Here is a 19,054-nt window from a genome sequence, read left to right as displayed (position 1 = left end):
TTTATTTTTATTTCCCCCCCTTTTATCATATGTCTGCAATTTTCCTTTATTTTATCTTCATTTTGAACCTATCTTATGAGTTCTGTTTACTTACAGCTTATGCGCAATAAATGAAACTTATTGTTTTTCTTAATTTTCTTAATGTTTTTTGGTATTTATTTTGCTNTATTAATTTAGCTCATATTAATTGGACTAAAAGGCGAAATTTTATTTAGATTAGAAAACATTGCCTACGAGTCTCTTTATTATTAACTTTAATCTATTGAATATAAACATAAAAATTATAAAATAATTTTAAGAAAGTATTTGATTGTATAACTCATGCTAGTCCTTTATATTCCATACTTTAAAATAGGCGTTAATAAATTTTGGGGTTAAATATGTCACATATAAATTTCCTAACAAGCTAAAAAACATGAAAAGGTTTAAAAACTAGTATTTATGCACTGATATTCGAATTTTTGCTCAGTTGGCATATTATTTCTGTCTTAGTAATCGTGATTTAAAAAACATGGCACTTATCGATAATCGAGAACATGTATTGGCGACTAGTTCTCCGTGTTGTCGCCAACACGTGCACTGGTCTCTATAAACATTAAGTATCAAATTTTAATGCCACTATGTAATATACTTAAGAAACTCATATTTACCAATATATTACTATTATTTTTACATTGTCAGTATTTTCGATTCTCAAAATTTTTTTATCAGAACTTACAAAATTATAGCGCTCAATAACAATCGTTATGCATATTATTCGTAATGTTGCTCTTTTAATATGTTTAGTTAAGTATTAATGGTTATTACTATTGATCACCAATTTTTCAATTATGTTATGTTATCATGATATTGTCGTATTTGATACACCTAAATGTATTATAGATTTCCAGTTACCTGTGCAAATTATATCCAGGCATGGCTCTTACATGGAGAAAAAAAAATTCCTGTAAAATTACCGTATTTTATGGTGATAACATTTCCGATAAAAAAAAACCAAAATATATGGTATTTAAACCATTTATTAGAAATTTTTTCTGTTCATATATATAACAATTTACATGAAGTCTAGTTTTCAAGATTATAATTCTTATTATGACTGGAAAGTGAAATGGAAAGAAAATTGAACCGAATAAATAATTTTGTTTGCCATGCTTTAAGGTATCATGACAAAATTACCAAATTTTGCCACATTAACCAAATGTTAACATACAGTATAAAATGATTTATTACTGCTAAATAATTACAAGTAGTTACAAACACTGTTAATTTTACTGTTGAAGCAAAATAATTACCTCTTCGGAAAAAATTGCCGAAATTTTTGGTGTTTCCAGAGAGTCAGAAACACGGTAAATTTTAGCATATTCTTGTAGTTTTGATTGCACTTTTTTATTCTCAGTGTACGTGTTAGCGCATTTGGCTTAATGATCCTTGAAACCGATTTAGGTTTTATTGTTTGCACCAAATTTAGGTTTTATTGTTTGTACCAAATTTAGGTTTTATTGTTTAAATATTTTTAAAAATTCTGTGTTTTTATAATACGAATTATTTAAGAAAAAATATTAAGCGGTGGAGCCGGACCAGTAACCAAGCTTTGAGCTATATGGTAAAGGGTCCATAATGACCTAGGTACATGTCCAAAGCTTGGAGGGGAAAAAAGTCCCCTTGCAGTCAGACTAATCCCGGGAGGTTTTCATGGTTTTCCTCGCCATGTAACTCAAATGCGGGCAAGTCTCTTTAAAGAGTTTTCCACGAAGACAATTTTCTCCCAATAATTGACCCAGAAGTTCCCTTGTTTTCTTGATTAGATTATAAAATAAAATAAAATGATTGAAAATAAAATGAAATGAGAAAAATGTTAGAATATTTTAATATAAATTTTTATTGCTAAATGTAGTTGAAAAGCTAAAAAAATCCGTTATTGCTATTAATTGCATGTAATTAATATTTGAAGATGAATGAAATTCTTAATATGTCGTTGAGAATTTTCACAACATACTAAATAAAAGAAATAAATAAAGAATAAACGAATTTTGAACATTAAAGACAATAATATTCGATCTAAACCCAACGAACACTGGATATGAAATCTAGATATGCATTACCAAAGAAAGCACGTGTTACTATCTCCTATGTAATTTATATCTAGTAGCAATACATATGAATAAAGAATGGCCGTTAACAATGTTTATTGATTATTCAAAACAGCTAAAAATATCCGACAGTTATGAAACTTTCTTTCATAATTTAAACATTGCATTTCAATTGGATGACAAAAGGCTAGAAAAGAGTGAGAATTGAAGTTTGATATGTACCAGTTATCTCCCAAACGTTTACCTTTTTCTTAAAATATATTCAACCAGTTTGCTCCGACAAAAGAAATCCAAGCATTCGAAGAGCTTACATCTTCACTATTTGCTCGCAAACCTTAGAAATTAAAGATTCGATACAAAGCGAAAAGTTATTTACATTGAATGTTCGGAACAAAGGAAATCCAAGACTGTAAAATTAGCGAGCTGAAAGCTGGCGAATAAGGTGTCAAAATTCCTCTTCGCCTTTGCTAGAAGCACACGGGCGTTTTACTTTTAGCATTTGAATCGGTTGTATTGTTCCATCTCTCGTACAAATACGAGATTTAAAGCTTTGCATGTATATATAGCGAAGCAAACAGAGGGATTTTTTTTCTCCCTTTTCTGAAGTTAGTTATTTTTTCGTTTCAGAGATAGCGTACTTTTCAGAAAACGAATTCCTATTTTTCCTTATTCTATTGTATCTATTCATATGTGATTCGCTCCGCATGGATTTGTAAACAAAGGTAGTATGTGCGTATTGAGTTCTGAGGGGATTAGATCGTTTCGAAAGCATTTTCGAAAAGGTGTCGAGCGAATGAAATGCCGCGCGTAATGAGATTGAGGTTTGGAAAGGTATTCTTACATTTATTTTCCAGATCGAATGTTTGTATTTCTTCAGGTTGATGAGAATATTCAACTAGACCCTTTAAATTAAAGCAATCCAATTGCGTTTTTTTTTTCATTCGCAACCTTTGAATCGAAGATAGATATTTTTATCTTGACGAAGGAAAGAATTTGTAAGCATTGATTAGGGTAGATAAGATTTGATATTGAGTTATGGAAATGATTCTGAGTTTCTCATTAAAATTTCAAAATTATCACTTTGTATTCGTGAATTCAAACATTTTACCCGAATGCGTTTAAGGATTTCTTATGCTTATGAATGTATTTGAAACAAAGATAAATGGCATAAAATTGCAGAATTTTATATAAAAAAAAAAGAATTTTAATTCAGTTCTACAATGCAAAGATATAAATTGTGGTAAAAGATTAAAAATAAAATGGTTGTGAATTAAATTAACTATAAAAGAAACAAATTTACACCCGGATTTCCAGAAATTTACACACAACTACAAATATTTGCATAATACATCTTAGATGATGCATCTTAGATGTTTAAAAATACTTTAATCATTAGGTTACTGAAAAAAATAAATATGCTTGTGTTATCTGCCCCCTGTTAGCTCTACATTCCAACCCCATGGTTGCTTCTCTTGAACATGATGGTAATTTTCTTCTTAAAATTCATTAAAAAAAGATCATTCAGTCTAAAAAATATGTAATTATTTTAATTTTAAGTGAAAACATTTTGTTAACATGTTAATCGTAAAGAAACGAGCGATAACCTGGATTTAAAAAAATAACCAGTTGTGTCTGAAAAAAAAATTAATCTTTAGAATGTTGAACATGGGATACACTACGAACTAATGAATAAGAAATAATTTTGCTTCTAAAAATATATAATGATAACCTTACATTATGTACCAATTCAAATTGGAAATTTTTTTCTCTATCTTTATTAAGTCTTCTATATTTTTAAAAACTTTAAAAAAAGATAAAGACTTGCATCTGGCAAAATATCTCTTGGCTCTCCTTCTCTTACTTTTTTTTATAATTTTTTTTATTTTTTTACTTCTTATGTTGAGTCAAGCGTGATCTTATAAAATGACGATTTCGAAGAGAGATAAATTAATTTTTCTACGATAATGTATAAACAATCATTATTTAAAACAAAAAATATGGAAGCATTCATGAACAAAACATTTAAAATCGCAATAATTTTCGAACAAATTGCAATATCGAAAAATAACTCGCGTTAAGTTCATGAATGAAAAAGACCTCCTCAGCATGTCAAGTTTTATCGCATTTCAGAGTACTGTAGATCAACCCACTTGGTAATTTTTACTGAAAGTTAAACATTGGATAAATCTCAAAGTAATTATCGCATAGTATTCCCAGTACATAATTTAAATATACATTCTTTTTATCGCATTACGACTGTTTTTCTAAGTCAAGGGCTTTATAAAATAGCCATTTTGAACGATAAATCTAGCAAAACAAAATTCAAGCATGGATATTGTTATTTAGTCAGTCAATAAGCTCTAAAATAAGCTGTATATTTGCTGATTAAAATATTTTAGTGACTAAAGAGGAAAAGGAAAGATGTTCTTGTATCAGAATATGAGTTAGTCGTTCGTAAAGTGGCGCCAACTGATTCAGTATCTCAGATTAAAAGGAGTTATTGCAATCGCGCAGCTGTGTTTCAGAAGTAAAATTTTCAAGTAACACTGCCTTTTTTCTTCTTTTCCTTCATTCGAAGCCCATGCTTTCTTTCGTTGCAAAGATAAGATTCATCTTTTATTTATTTATTTATTTTTTAGTGAATCTTCTTCTCAATCTAAGTCGAAGGGATAGAAGTCTCGCGCAACTAAAGACTTTTTCCTGATCTCCGAAATCAGAACATTCGAAGTCCTCTGGTTTTGACAAGAGAGTTCTAAATCCTTGGACTCCCAAAGCCTTCTGTGCCTAAGTGATTAAACAGTACTTTGTGGGAGTCGAAAAACTACTTCTCTGAAAACAACATCTGCGTTCGACGCGTTGTATTTACCCACAGAAAATCCCCAATGAAGAAGGGAAGGGAAAAAAAGTAGCCCTATCTCTCTTGCTGTGCAGGGAAAAATAAAAACAGAATGGGGGACATCTTCAACAGATGCTTTCAGTTTCGAAATATAAATACCATGGATGACGTAAATCTATTGCTTGAAAGGGAATTCCAATTTTAAGCCATTGTGTAGGTGTATTCTACAGAAGTCTATATAACTGACAGTTTACTTGAATACAGAGTAATTGTATAAGGAACACAAAAGTATTCTATATTTATATTTAAATTCAAGGTAACAATAGACTTGAGTTACATTAAAATTCATAACAGTGCAAAATACTAATTAGAAATTTTTCATGGCTTTAAATGAAAAAAAGCTTTTAAATTGTTAACGTTATTTTTACAATAAGAATAATTATAGAATTTATTTAGTTTTTTTAAATAGTTTTTAGAATTAAAATATCATGAAATAAAAATATTAACGTAATTTTCTTAATTTTAGTAACTTTAAAAAATTGATTTAATTTTTATTTTATCAAATATTTTATATATATTTTTTAAATTTATTTTGTTCTACAATTATTATCTTTAATATTACTACTTGATAATTAAAGGAACACTTTCAGCAGTTGTATCCGTATGCCCATAATGCGTCATTAGTATTTAAACTTTTTTAAACTATATTCTCAAGCATGAAATTTTCTATCCATTCAGGTACATATAAATGGAATTAATTAATTTAATAAATGAGTATGGGGTCAATTGTAACAGGGTACGATTGTAACAGAGCAAAAATTTCGAGTGTCGGGTTCTAGATTTGGTTCCTAGGTTGCGCGCAAGGTGTATGTAATAAATCTACATGTACACCCCTGCTGGAACCCATTTTTATGTGCTTTTGAAAGAGTTACTTAACAAAAGATATTTTCACTCTACGTAAGTACTTTTTTTGGTATTAGAATATTATATTGTAACAAAGTAATTTTGTTTAAACAAATAAAAATTATTAACCGAATAGGTAAGTGGACACCTTAATTAACATTTCAAAAAAAAAGATTAGTTTTGTTAATTAACTAGCATTGTTTTTAACAAATGAAGCTGAAATGGCGTCTTGGGGACGATTGTAACAATAAGTAAAGGGACGATTGTAACAGCTGAAAATAAATAATCTTATGTTTACAAACCATTACTTAACTCTTTAAGAACCACCAATAGTTTCCTATATCATTTATATTATGTTGCATGTGCATTATTTTATTTGTCACCTTTCACAGCATAAATTAAAATTTTTAACCCCTTAAAGTTAAAAGTTTAACCCTTTAGGTCTCTGCTCATTATTATTTTTACTCCTAAAATATCACTACTATTTTGATCAATAAAAAAATATATCACAACTATGATAATATGTATAATTAACTATGTTTTAGTTGAATTTATGAACTGTTACAATTGACCCCGTAAGTGGGGACAATTGTAACAAGTGCACGACTGTCAAAAATTGTTAATAACTAATATAATAACATTTAAAATAAGGTATTTATTTTTTTTCCAGTAAAGGATAGTCTACTTTACTCGTCTGTCAATTAATACTAATAATATATTAGATTTTTTGTTAGTTAAAAATAGTTCAGTAAAAAATGTTACAATTGACCCCACTCTCCCCTACACATCAAAATTTAAAGAACTCTTGTTTAGCCAAGAGTCGTTTCAACATGTTTTCTGACTAACTTATCACAAATTGTTGATAGAATGTTATGTTGCACAGACATATAAATATATGAATGCAATTAGTATTTAAGATCAGATATTTCAATTCAATTTTTTTAAAATTAAGAAGTAAGATATTATTTTAAAAATTATTAAAATTAAATCATTTATCTTTCATATTTGGAGTTAAAAAGTCACTATTTGAAAAAGTTTCAGATTCCAGATATAACTCTCCTGAAGGTTCAGTTTTTCTTTAAATTAAACACACTGCTAGAATTTCCATTCTAAAATTACGGTAAATCAACCGGCTGCAGTCTGTCTATCGGATTAACCGTTAAGTTTACGATGAGGAACAATTATCTTCCTTAACGGTTTTGAAACCCTTTTCAACTGGTATGTTAAAAAAACCGCGAAAATAAAAATTATACGGTTTTGTAATCGTTTAGAACTAGCATGGTTTCAAAACCGTAAAAGTGATATTTAATTGGAGTCTGGTTATGCTAAAAAGAATGGATATTGAATTTAGGTTATGATTTAATTGTGTTTTGTCAAATGTAGCACGTGGCATTTTGGTGTCATCATTGGAATTTCTTCTCTCGTTCAGCCAGTCATGAGATTGATGGATTTGTCTTCTCAGATATAGTATTTACCCAGCTGAAACAAACGAAGTGGGTTTCAACAGGTGGGTTTAATTCGCCCTGATGAATAACCGGTTGTTTAATCATGTTTGGTGAAAGCAGTCAATGAACAATTTTTCCTCACTTAACAGTATGAATACCATTTTTATTATGGTTATTTGACTCTATTGGTTGAATATCGTAAAATATCAGTTAAGCAAATTGCTATTTAACCATTTTTCTAAGAAATTTCTTACGCTGCATAAGTAACATATCCTTATATTTTTATATACGTCGCTGAACAGCCTACCCAATTTTGGGTTTACGACTACTAATGCTGAACTCCGTAGCGTTGTAAATTTTGAACCAATCAGGAAGACAAGGAAACTCTTGGATCAGATCCCCCAGAGATATTGATTTGTAATGGGATCATGAAGGTCTTTGCGAATAGACAGATTTAACGTGCATCAGTCACCATTTACTACACGGGGAGTCTTCGGCAGGCTGGGATCGAACACACGAACTCTTGGACTTGGGCCCAGCGCCCTAACAACCAGGCTATCTCGGCCTTATATCCTTATATTGGAGTTTAGAAAAATATGAACAATCAAAGTTTGTATTAACAAGATTCAATTGTAATTAAAGGATATTTAAATAAATCTTAGAATCGCGAATAAAAAGAATATTAATAATTGAGACTTTGTAATTTATGTTTCATATATGAAGTTTTAAACTCAGCATTTGAAATATATTCTAATTCATATATAAGGTACATGAAGGTGCAGTTTCTCTTTAAGTTGCTTATAAGTATCGTGTCTTAATTTTGGAGTTTAGGAAAATATTAACAATAAAAGTTCGCTTTAGCAAGATTCAATTGTAATTAAAGGATATTTAAATAAATCTTAGAATAGCGAATAAACAGAATATTAATTATTGAAACATAGTAATTTATGTTTCATATATGAAGTTTTAAAGTCAGTATTTGAAATATATTCTAATTCATATATAAGGTTCATGAAAGTACAGTTTCTCTTTAAACTGCTTATAAGTATTGTGTCTTTGTATTGGAGTTTAGGAAAATATGAACGATAAAAGTTCGTATTAGCAAGATTCAATTGTAATTAAGGGATATTTAAATAAATCTTAGAAACGCGAATAAAAAGAACAATAATAATTGAGACTTAGTAATTAATGTTTCATATATGAAGTTATAAAGTCAGTATTTGAAATATATTCTAATTCATATATAAGGTTCACGAAGGTACAGTTTCTCTTTAAGTTGCTTATAAGTATCATGTCTTTATATTGGAGTTTAGGAAAATATGAACAATCAAAGTTCGTATTAGCAAGATTCAATTGTAATTAAAGGACCTTTTAATAAGTCTTAGAATTCTGAAATAAAAAATATATATTAAAAAACTTGCTTATTTTTTTCATACTATTTCAGCCACTTCTTTTTTCCTAATAAATTTTGTTCGATTCGGATTTATATAATTTGAGTTATTGAAGCGTGTTTTATTGAGCAATTCTCTGGAGTTACATCACCACTCGCGTCAGATTGGTGGCTCAGAATTCGAGTAATTGCCATCTCTAGCAGCGTGAGAAGAAAAACAAGCGAGAGAGTAAATTTTTAGCCGCTAATATACTTTCCGAGTTTCTCTCCAAAAAGTTGGTGGGACTTTTCTATTTCATTAGACAACTAGTAATTACTTTCTAAGTATGTGAAGAGAAAAACACGAAATGACACTCTCCAATTGGGGAAAAGGAACAAGTGACTAACCCCGAGTTTTCTTCCTCCTGGTGTAGGGAAGCGAGTTAGGGATAAAATTGCTCCAGAGTTGTCGTAATCTGTAAAGGTTTGTTTGAAATACATGCTTGCGTTGTTTTTTTGAAATTCTTTTGGCAAACTCTTTTGTGATTCAGTCATTTGATTTGTAGTTAAGTCTTAAAGTATGAATTGTTGGATTCTTTGAATGTCAAGGGAAATAAAAGGAGACACATAAATAAATAAAATAGAAAAAATATTTCTTCTTCCTCCAGTTATTTAGGATCTTTACTAAATTAGATCATTTCTAAATTGATATGGTTGGTTGGTTTAATGCTCTTCTTTCAATCAGCCTTATAATGAAAGAAAGACTTCAGTGCTCATGTCAAGGTGCATTTGGATGAAACTTAATATTAAAGTATTAATATCAGTCCTATTAACTAGAACAGCTTTGATACGGGCACCGGAAGGAAAACGAAAAAGAGGCCTTCAAAAACTAACCTACTGACAAATAATAATAAGGGAAAGAAAAATCTTGGGCTGGCCCAGTTGAGGGAGTGCAAAGGAAGCTCCTTTTGACCGGTCAGGATTGAATGTCAAACTTACGGTCTCATGCGCCATCTGGTGTAATAATAGTAAATTAAAGTATCGACGATAATGAAAGCATTCGAAGTTATGTCAATTTGTATCGTGGTGAGAAGGAATGCTTTTTGCCATACATAGAGGTCATTAGTCCCAATATGCCTCCAGACGCAAATTAATTTAAGAGAATTTATGTCAGTCTGCATTAAGATGATTAAAGCTTTAACAATTAAAAGCTTTAAGAATTATGACAATCTGTATCAAGACGAGAATGAATGTTATATGCAGTATTCGTTGTTGTCAATTTTCATTCAGGGCGAATTAATGTTTGACCATTTAAGTCAGTTTATAATACTACATTAATGAATGCTTTAGTGTATCATAATGTGCATTAGGACGAAAATTAATGCTTTATGCAGTATTCACACAATCTGAATCTGAACGAAAATGAATGCTAAATTATTAATGCCAATCTGCAGCACGACGATAACTAGTGCTATAGAAACCATGTCGATTTGCATCGTTATAAAATTGAGTACTAAATATTCATATCAATCTGCACTGCAATGAAAATTCAGGCTTTAGCATTATTGTTAATCTGCATCATGATGAATATGGGTGGTAGAGTATTTATGTCAATCATCAGTACACGATACGAAATGCTGCATCATTTGTATCAATATGTACAAAAACGATGAGGAATGCTATAACATTCCTACCAGTTTGTAGTAACTGTCTTAAAAAAATTGGTGGATTTACCTCGTCAATTTTGCATAAAATATTCGTAGAATCTTACAGAAGTATAGTAGGTAAAGTCCATGCCTTTAATTTTCAAAATATATGAATGTTTTTACCGAATATCCCGAACGTAAAATCAATTACGTTAAATTTACTTGCAAAGCTTATTGCATATACTATTTACGAATTTAGGTATTACGATACATGGCTAGTGATTTTCGGTGAAAGGGACAAGTAACCTGATTTCTTTTCCTCTTGAGGTAGGGAAGTGAATTTGGTTTTAAAGTGCTCGAGAGCTGTCTTAATATGTAAAGTTTTTTTTTGAATTACTTGATTGTGTTTTTTTTTATATATTTAAAAAACTAAACTCAGCGGCGCGACAGTCCTTGCGGGCCAAGGCCTACTGTGCCCATCTCAGTTTTCTTGACCTTGGGCTCTGAGGTGCAGGAGCAGATGTTCCGGTCAGGTGGTCAGCCAAACGCGGAACCTCCAGTGTTTAGTTCCCAAGCGTGCTTGGTACTCATTTATCGACCCACTAAAGGGATGAAAAGCTGAGTCAGCCTTGCCCGGCCCGAGGATCGATCCAGGGACCTGTGGCACGACAGCGCGAAGCGCTATCGCTCAGCCACCGGGCGTCTTTTATATATTTAACTCTTTTATAATTCGACCACTAAGTTCAAAGCAGAAAGTGTATTTTAATCTTAAATTATGCAGTGTTAGATTTTTTGAATCTAAAAAAAGTATTAATAAATGAAAATAAAAAAACACAAGTAAACACAAAAATGTGAATTAAAAAGTTGTCTCGCATTCTGGTAATCCTTCACATTAAAATAAATTAGAAATTTAATTTTAAATCAAAATAAATTATAATTTTTAATGCTTTAGTTTCAGTCAGTTTAACAACGAAAATGAATTCTATATTATTCATGCTTAACTGCAATACGATTGAAATGTAGGCTACAGCATTCATATCAATCAGCCTCAGGACGAAAATGAATACTAAAGTATCCTTTTAGTCTGTATTTTGACAATAATGAATGCTATTACAATCTTTCCGATCTTCATCACAAATGAAGTTAATGTTATGACATTCATGCCAATATACAGCATGACGTGAATTTGGGATAAATTGTGTGTTTATCTGAACTGCAACGATAACAAATTTCTTAGCAATGACTTAAATTAATTTCTCATTAAAAAATTTTAACTGGTTGCCAGATTTAGAAATTTAATGCAATCACAAAAATTATGGCTGAACTAGGTTGAACTAGATACTTAAATTCTTCGATTAACCATGTATGAAACACGAGGGGGAAAATGCGAAGAGTGGAGATCAATGATTCCAAAAATTAAGAACAATTCGAATGACATATACAATTCGCGTTATGTTGAGTCAAGATAGGTATTAATTTGTATTACAATAAAAATGAATTTTGTAGCATTCATATTAGTTTCCTTTTTCTTCTCACCTAATTTTTTTCCATTCTATTATCTATTTCCTTCCATTTCATTTTTCTATTTAATTAACTAGCAATAATAAAGTAGAAAAAAAGGATTTGGGGAAAAATTTAACACCATTTTGTTTTGCTTTATAAGCATTATATACAATCATTTTGCTATATAAGCATTTGCTATATATGTATGGAATGCTAGCATTAAGAATATAATGAAGTATTAGCTCTAGAATATAAGCTGTTCTATGCAACAAAAAATTAAACTTGTTATCTGTATTACTGCAAAAATATTGATCTAAATGAAAAATTTATGATAGTTAAATAACAAAGTTGTTCGACTTATGCCTATTTTGATATTAAAATTAACGTGTTTATATTTGATAATGACTTAGAGAAAATTTCACAAATCGTGTTTGATGATATTGTTAATTATATTTATTTTGTTATTGTTCATGCCCTTAAGCTAAAGACATAATTATCTAGGTAGTAATTTTGAGTAATAAAAAAAACATTCTTTGTTTCAATCTATTTCTCAATATACTCTTTAAAGAACTTATTTAAATTAAGTTCATGGTAGTCCAAAGATTTAATAAAAATACCATTACCACACTGTACGGTAATTTTACCAGAGAATTTTCTCCATGTATCAAAAGGAGTTAATACACATACCAGTTTCAATTTCATAGTAAAGAACCTACGTCTGTGTTGGAACTGATTTATTTAATACATTCTTTAATAAAAAATTAAAATAAATAAGTAAAGGATTATTCATAAATTTTAGAATAAACGCACATTATTTTTTTCCTGTTATATTTCAAATTCTCCAAAAGCACAAGTGTAATATGTATTTGCGTTTTTGTGTTTTTAAAAAGATATGAATGTAATTATTGTAAAAGAATGAATGAAAATTACACTAAACTTCGTGTAATTCTTTTTTTTTTCATTGGCAAAGTTTGACTGACAATTCATTACATGACAACAAAACTCGAGGCAAATAACTCAACTCGTTAAAGCGTGAAAAATTCCTAATCCTTCCATACATAAGCCACACAGACTACAAAGAAAAATCTGTCTCACTATCAAGTTTTCCCCTGAAAACCTTCACGCTCACATTGACGCCGGTTTCAGTTACGCACCGTAATTAATCATAATACCGAAGTAATAAAACAAAATACAAATTAATATTTCCCCTCTAGTCAAGAGGAAAACATCTGTAGCAATACTTTGATTTAATGGGCTGGCGGAAAACCGCACACAAATATTTTACTTCCGAAATTTATCACCAAAAGATGAGTAACTCTCTCTCTTTACAATTTTCTTCTGATTCACAAAATGGTTTTCTTATTTTTTTCTTCTTTCTTTTCAAGGGATCGAAAAACATCCACATGAAAGGATGTTGCATCCCCCTTTTTTCCCTCCCGAACGTCTTAGCCCTAACTGATTGTTACCTTTCAAAGTTCGACATCGGATGGAGGGGAGGGAAATTAAAATAAGTACACAATCTTTCCAATGAATGTACTGGCGAATGATCGCCAAAGACTGGTGATGAAATTATGAAAACTCCTGTTAGGTGATGAAGAAAAAGAAGAGGTAAAGAGTGTGATGAAAAGAGAAGTTTTAGGGGTGGGCTTGGATAGGGGATGTCAGGAGTGCAGTCAGGCGCCGAGGACACTCTCTCTCTCAGTCCCCGACCCTCATCTTTCCTGTATCTACCTTTGTCTTAGTCGCTGACGGAGCAGAGAAAATATCGACGACAAGGCGTGACCACTATGTTTGGCGAATAATCGCTTGAGATTGTTTCGAATTATGTTTTGTATCTAAGAAAAACATAATTTTTTTTATACGCTATGTGAATTTTAATTATTTTACCAATATTAACTCAGAAAAACGATAGAAGATTTAAGAAAGAAAATTTATGTTATTTCTGCAGTATATGCAGTATACGAATATATGTCTTATACGTAGTTTTTTCATGTGTTGCCTAATTTAATTTCCTGTGTTCATTCACGCATTCATGAGTTGAGAAAAAAAACAAGGTAAAAAATATCGGAATATAGTAAAATTTACCGTGTTTCGAAGTCTTTAGAAATGCCAAGAAGCTTGGTCACTTCTACCGAAGCGATTCGGTAATGATTTTGGTAAAATTAGCAATAAAATATTCTTTTATTGCTATTTTGGAGGAAATTTGATAAATGTTGTAAAGTTTGGTAATTTTTTCATGATAACTTAGAACATGGCACAAAATCCATGGTGAAACTTTTCCACGTTTTATTAATTATGTGGTAATAAGAATTATAATTTTGGAAACAAGAATTTTTTTAAAATCGCTACCATATATATATATATGCAACAAAAAATTAAACTTGTTATCTGTATTACTGCANTATATATATATATGCAGAAACATTACGAAATGAATTGATTAAATATCTTATATTTTGTTTTATTAACAAGAATTATGGTCTTTTTACAAGAAAAAAGCCATGTGAGTTGCGCTAATTCAATTCAAATCCATGTTAATTGGATTTGCATCGTTATGTGGTGGTTGTCAGCTGAGTAGCAAATTTTCAACTTATCTGAAAATAATAGGTAGCTGACGTCTTAATAAATTCCAGAACAAAAAAGTAAATAGAAATAAGGGACTGTCTATAAATCATGCCAGGCTTTTCTCATTTATTTGACTCCCCCCTCTATTCTCAAAGCTTTTGACTTCGCAGTTTTTATTAATTACTTACACTTGCAAAGACAAAAAAGTACAACGTTACGGAACATATTTGAAATTTTACTTTTAAACTTGTGTTTATGCATGCGTTTTGTGTAACTAGGTGTTTTAATGATATTTATCAGCATAGCAATAATACTGATTGGGTGTGAATTGGATGATTAAAAACTATAATTTTAAGTAATATTTTATTGAATATAAGTAAAACTGTGAACCACATTTGGTATTGGAATATTTCAGTACAGATACGTATTTACAAAAAAATTTTTGGTAAACTTTTGGTATTCTTTGGTTCTTTCATTCTTTAAAGATCTACATGCCTTACGGTTAGCTCAAAATTGTGAAATGACCAATTTTATGTTTACTTATTCAGAGGGTGATAAGATTATGTTAAAAAAACGAGTTTTTCAAAATTTGATTTCTCAGAAACTTTTCCATCGAATTCGCACAAATTTTGTATTTTGCCATTTAAATTTGGATTCTTAAAATGATATAAAAATTGTATACATTACTATTCAAATTCTTTCCGACTATTATTAAATAAAATAATAAAATATTACAACATTTTTTTACCTAGAGTTATATTTTGCATGACATGATCAATCGAATTTTATATTTAGTGCAAAAAGTTTTCAATTTTCTAAAAAAGTTCTAGAGATGTGGTGAAATAGGCAAAAAGTAAAATTAACATAAGAGGTTCAAACTCCGGACTGCTCTCCTGACCAAACTATGTGCTAATCAATTAGCATATTTGAGGTAACCTCCTTGAACCATTAAGATTGTGTCCTAAAATGTGTAGATCCAATTATTAGATCAAAAGTAGTGGTCCGTTCTTTTATCTTGCGCGCAGTACATTTAAAGGTGAATGTTTAAGTAACGAAACATCGATAGTAGGTATCGTATTTCATAAGATGAATGGAGTATTATGCGCTAAGGAACAGTTTTGGACTAGAGTTTAAGCTAAGCAAATTTAAAAAAAGGAAATAAAAAAAAACTTATTTAACGTCACATAAGCTGATTTTGATTCAACAATGACCAACAATCTTTCTTTCGTCAACTCTCTTTATTTCTTTTTTAAAATTGTTCTCAATTTATTTTACATCTGTTTATTCTCTAATTCCTTCAGCATTCCAACACAGACGAAAGCTCTTCATATGAAACTGAAACTAGTTTGTCTGCTAACACCTTTTGATACTCGAAGAAAAATGACAATGACATTATGATATGTTATGACAATGATATGTTAATGACATTTATGCTAAAAAAACCTTAATTCTGGATAATAAACCAAAATATACGGCATTTCATTCATTCCTTCGGTAATTTTTCTGTTCATACGGCAACGGCTTATAGATGATTCTGGCTCTCAAAATTAAAGTTCTTGTTTCTGTAGATTTAGTGAGCAATATAAAACTGATAACTAAATGCAATCGAATAAATGGTTTTTAAAGCTTGCTCTAAGTTATCATGTAAAAATTAATACATTTTACTTCATTTACCAAATTTTATCACTTATTATAAAACCATACTTTATTTTTAGTTTTACCAAAACAATTACCAAAGCACTTCATTAAATTACCGTGCTTTTTGGTGTTCTCAAAAAGCCAGAAACACAGTAAATGTTACCATATTCTGATAGTTTTCACCTTTTTTTCTCAGTATAAGAAACACTTTTCGTGTATCCATAAATAAACAAGATTTTGCATATTTTATATTTTCATTTGTCTATTTGAATGATTTGTAATGCTAGAATTTTACAAGTATTTTACAAGTATATATATATATAAAGTTTACATTTTAAAAACTTATAATAACTCACTAACTCAAATTCAACGCTAAATAATTCTTAATATTTTTCATTTCAGGTGTAGATTCATTTTATGAGTTAATACAGATACTAAGGGACTTACAACCAGAAGTAGCAAATTGAAATGAAAATTGAAAAGTCGACAAGATTGTCTTATAAAACATCCTCAAAAGCATAGATAAAATGTGAATCAAGCAAGAGTGATTCTGAAAATGAGAATCGCGCATTAATATAACTATAGAAAATGTCATCGAATTTATAGCGAATCAATCACTTTGTTTAAATTGTGTGCCATTTTTCATACAGATTACGGAAATTGTGACTACGAAAATATTGGATAACATTTAAAGGTAAGTCAGTTTTCTACTCCCGTTGAAATGCGTATAATTATTTTTAATTTCATATTTGTTACTCGAAGCACAAGGCTGGTTGTAGTTCGTGGCTTTTTAATATGAATGTAAGGAATTAACTTTTTCAGCCAGTTTGGTTTAAGTGGTTTATTTGATAAATGCATTATTACGTATTACTTACGTACTACTATATGGAAAGCTCGGCTATTTGTCCACTGGTGACTCTAATTTTGAAAATACAATAATTTTAAAGAGTAATTAATTTTGGTAAAGACGCTGATTTCAATTTAGATTTATGGTTACATCTGAGAATCATTATGAATGTGCTGTAAATTGTTACCAGTTGCACTTTTCTTTTCAATTCAATAGGCAACTAAGTGGAAAATTGAACTAATTTAATACTTAACTACCATGATAATTTGCTTTTAATACGAAATTAATTTTTAATGAAGTATTAATTAGATTACTTTAGTCATAGCTAACTATGGGGTATAAATTATTTTAAAATTTAACGAGAATAGATTAGGAATATAGTTTTGTTTTATAGAAATTATGTGTAAAGTTCGCAACAAAACTCAATTTGCTGAAACAGAAACCAATATATTAGTTGGAAATATGTAGAGAGATGGTGTCATATACTCAACACCCCGATTGTAGTCGAAGGAGATATTGAACTGACCTAAAACCCGCGTGATGGTTGTTCGAAAACATCAACCTGTTGCTGAGTTAAGTTCGTCAATGAATGGTAGTATTTTCAGTGAATACGAATGGATACTTTGTTATGTTTTGGATATTTTTTTTTGTCATAAAATTGTCTTCAAACAATCATGGTCAAGGAGTATGACTATTAGAGTTTACACATTTGAAAGAGTTTACTTATTTATTAGATTTATCATATTTACATATTTGTGCTTTCGTACTTAGAAAAAACGTAGCATGATCTAAGTTGATATCTTGAAATAAATCCTATATCGAAGATAAAAATTAAAAACTGCAAGATTAATAACTCACCTTTTAATGAAATTGGATTATACCTATGCGTAACATTATATCCAGCAATATCGCAGATGTCATTAGAATTTTAGTTGAGGGCTAGCAATCAAAACGATAAGAAAAAGCGAGAGAATAAACATTTATAGGATTATGTAACATTTTCAATCAATAGAATTCAGTTCATGTTACAAATCGGATTCAGCATAGAGAATTACTTAGCTTAGAGAATTACTTACTAAGTGTAACTTAGATTTGTAAGAATGTAAGAATCCTGCCGTAAGAATGCAAGAATGATACCGTAAGATTGTCGGTATGCTGTAGCATCTCTTTGGTACTCAAACCTAGTACTACGATTTTCCCCCCGGAGTACTAACCCATAATAGAACAGCTTTTATATATTTGGCAGATTTATTAGATTATTTTTTGATTGCGGGTGCTCTTGACTTTCGAAATTTGTTTGATAACTTGTGACTTACACCGGTCCTTGTACACGGAGAAAAAAATCTGGTAAAGTCACTGTGCTGTATGGTAATGACATTTCTAGCGAAAAAACACATAATTCTGACTAATGAAAGTAAAATATACGGCATTTAAACTATTTATATATAAACTATTTATATATAAGAACAGTTGTTTCCGCTCGTCTGGTAACGGTTTACCGGAAACTCTGGTTTTCAAAATGGTAGCTCTTATTACTTGATATTTAGTAAAAACTACAAAATTGAAAAGTAAATTTAACCAAGTAAATGGTTTTTATGCCATTCTCTAAGGTATCATGATAAAATTATCGAATTATACCACAGTTGCCAAATTTTGTTACATATTATTAAACAGCATATCGCATATTATTATTATTGTTAATTTCACCAAAAACGATACTAAAGGGCTTCTGCAATTACCGAGATTATTGGTGTTCCCATAGAGACAGAAAAATGGTAAATTTTAACATATTCTGGTAGTTTTGACCATACTTTTTTTCTCAGAGAACATTGCAAGTAACAAAAATGAAATCATAGCAATTTTTATATTCTTATCTTATTTGTTAAAAAAAGTATCTCATGCTTTTTTCTTTCAATATTTCTCTGGGAGCTGCGCTGGCTCAGGGATAGAGCGTTCGCCTTCCATTGAGGTGAACCGTGTTCGAATCCTAGTGACAGCTGGTTGATTCGAATTCCGCACCCAGCTCGCACCGACCGCAGTGCTGACGTAAAATATCCTCATAAAATATGCGTATAATATGACTTAAAATATGCGAGTTAGCTCCATCAAAAAGTCCTCCACGAGAACAAATTTCTCCCAATACTCGATCCAGGAGCTCCATTGTCTTCTAGATTGGGTTCAAAATTACAAGGCTACGGAGTTGAACATTAGA

General features: G+C 30.2%; 1 long non-coding RNA gene across 1 annotated transcript in view; it reads left to right on the top strand.

Annotated features, from left to right (window-relative positions):
- The window catches only part of LOC139426959 (uncharacterized), a 186,267-nt gene extending 169,574 nt beyond the window's left edge, over nt 1-16,693 (top strand). Inside the window, exon 2 of the long non-coding RNA XR_011638098.1 lies at nt 16,398-16,693. This is a non-coding gene — a long non-coding RNA (uncharacterized lncRNA). The remainder of the gene's footprint in view (nt 1-16,397) is intronic.
- Nucleotides 16,694-19,054: the final 2,361 nt, after the last annotated feature.

Source organism: Parasteatoda tepidariorum, chromosome 1 (genome assembly GCF_043381705.1).
Source record: "Parasteatoda tepidariorum isolate YZ-2023 chromosome 1, CAS_Ptep_4.0, whole genome shotgun sequence".
Classification (NCBI taxonomy): Eukaryota; Metazoa; Arthropoda; class Arachnida; order Araneae; family Theridiidae; genus Parasteatoda; species Parasteatoda tepidariorum.
Note: the sequence above shows the minus strand (reverse complement) of the source record. Positions and strands in the feature narration are given on the sequence as shown.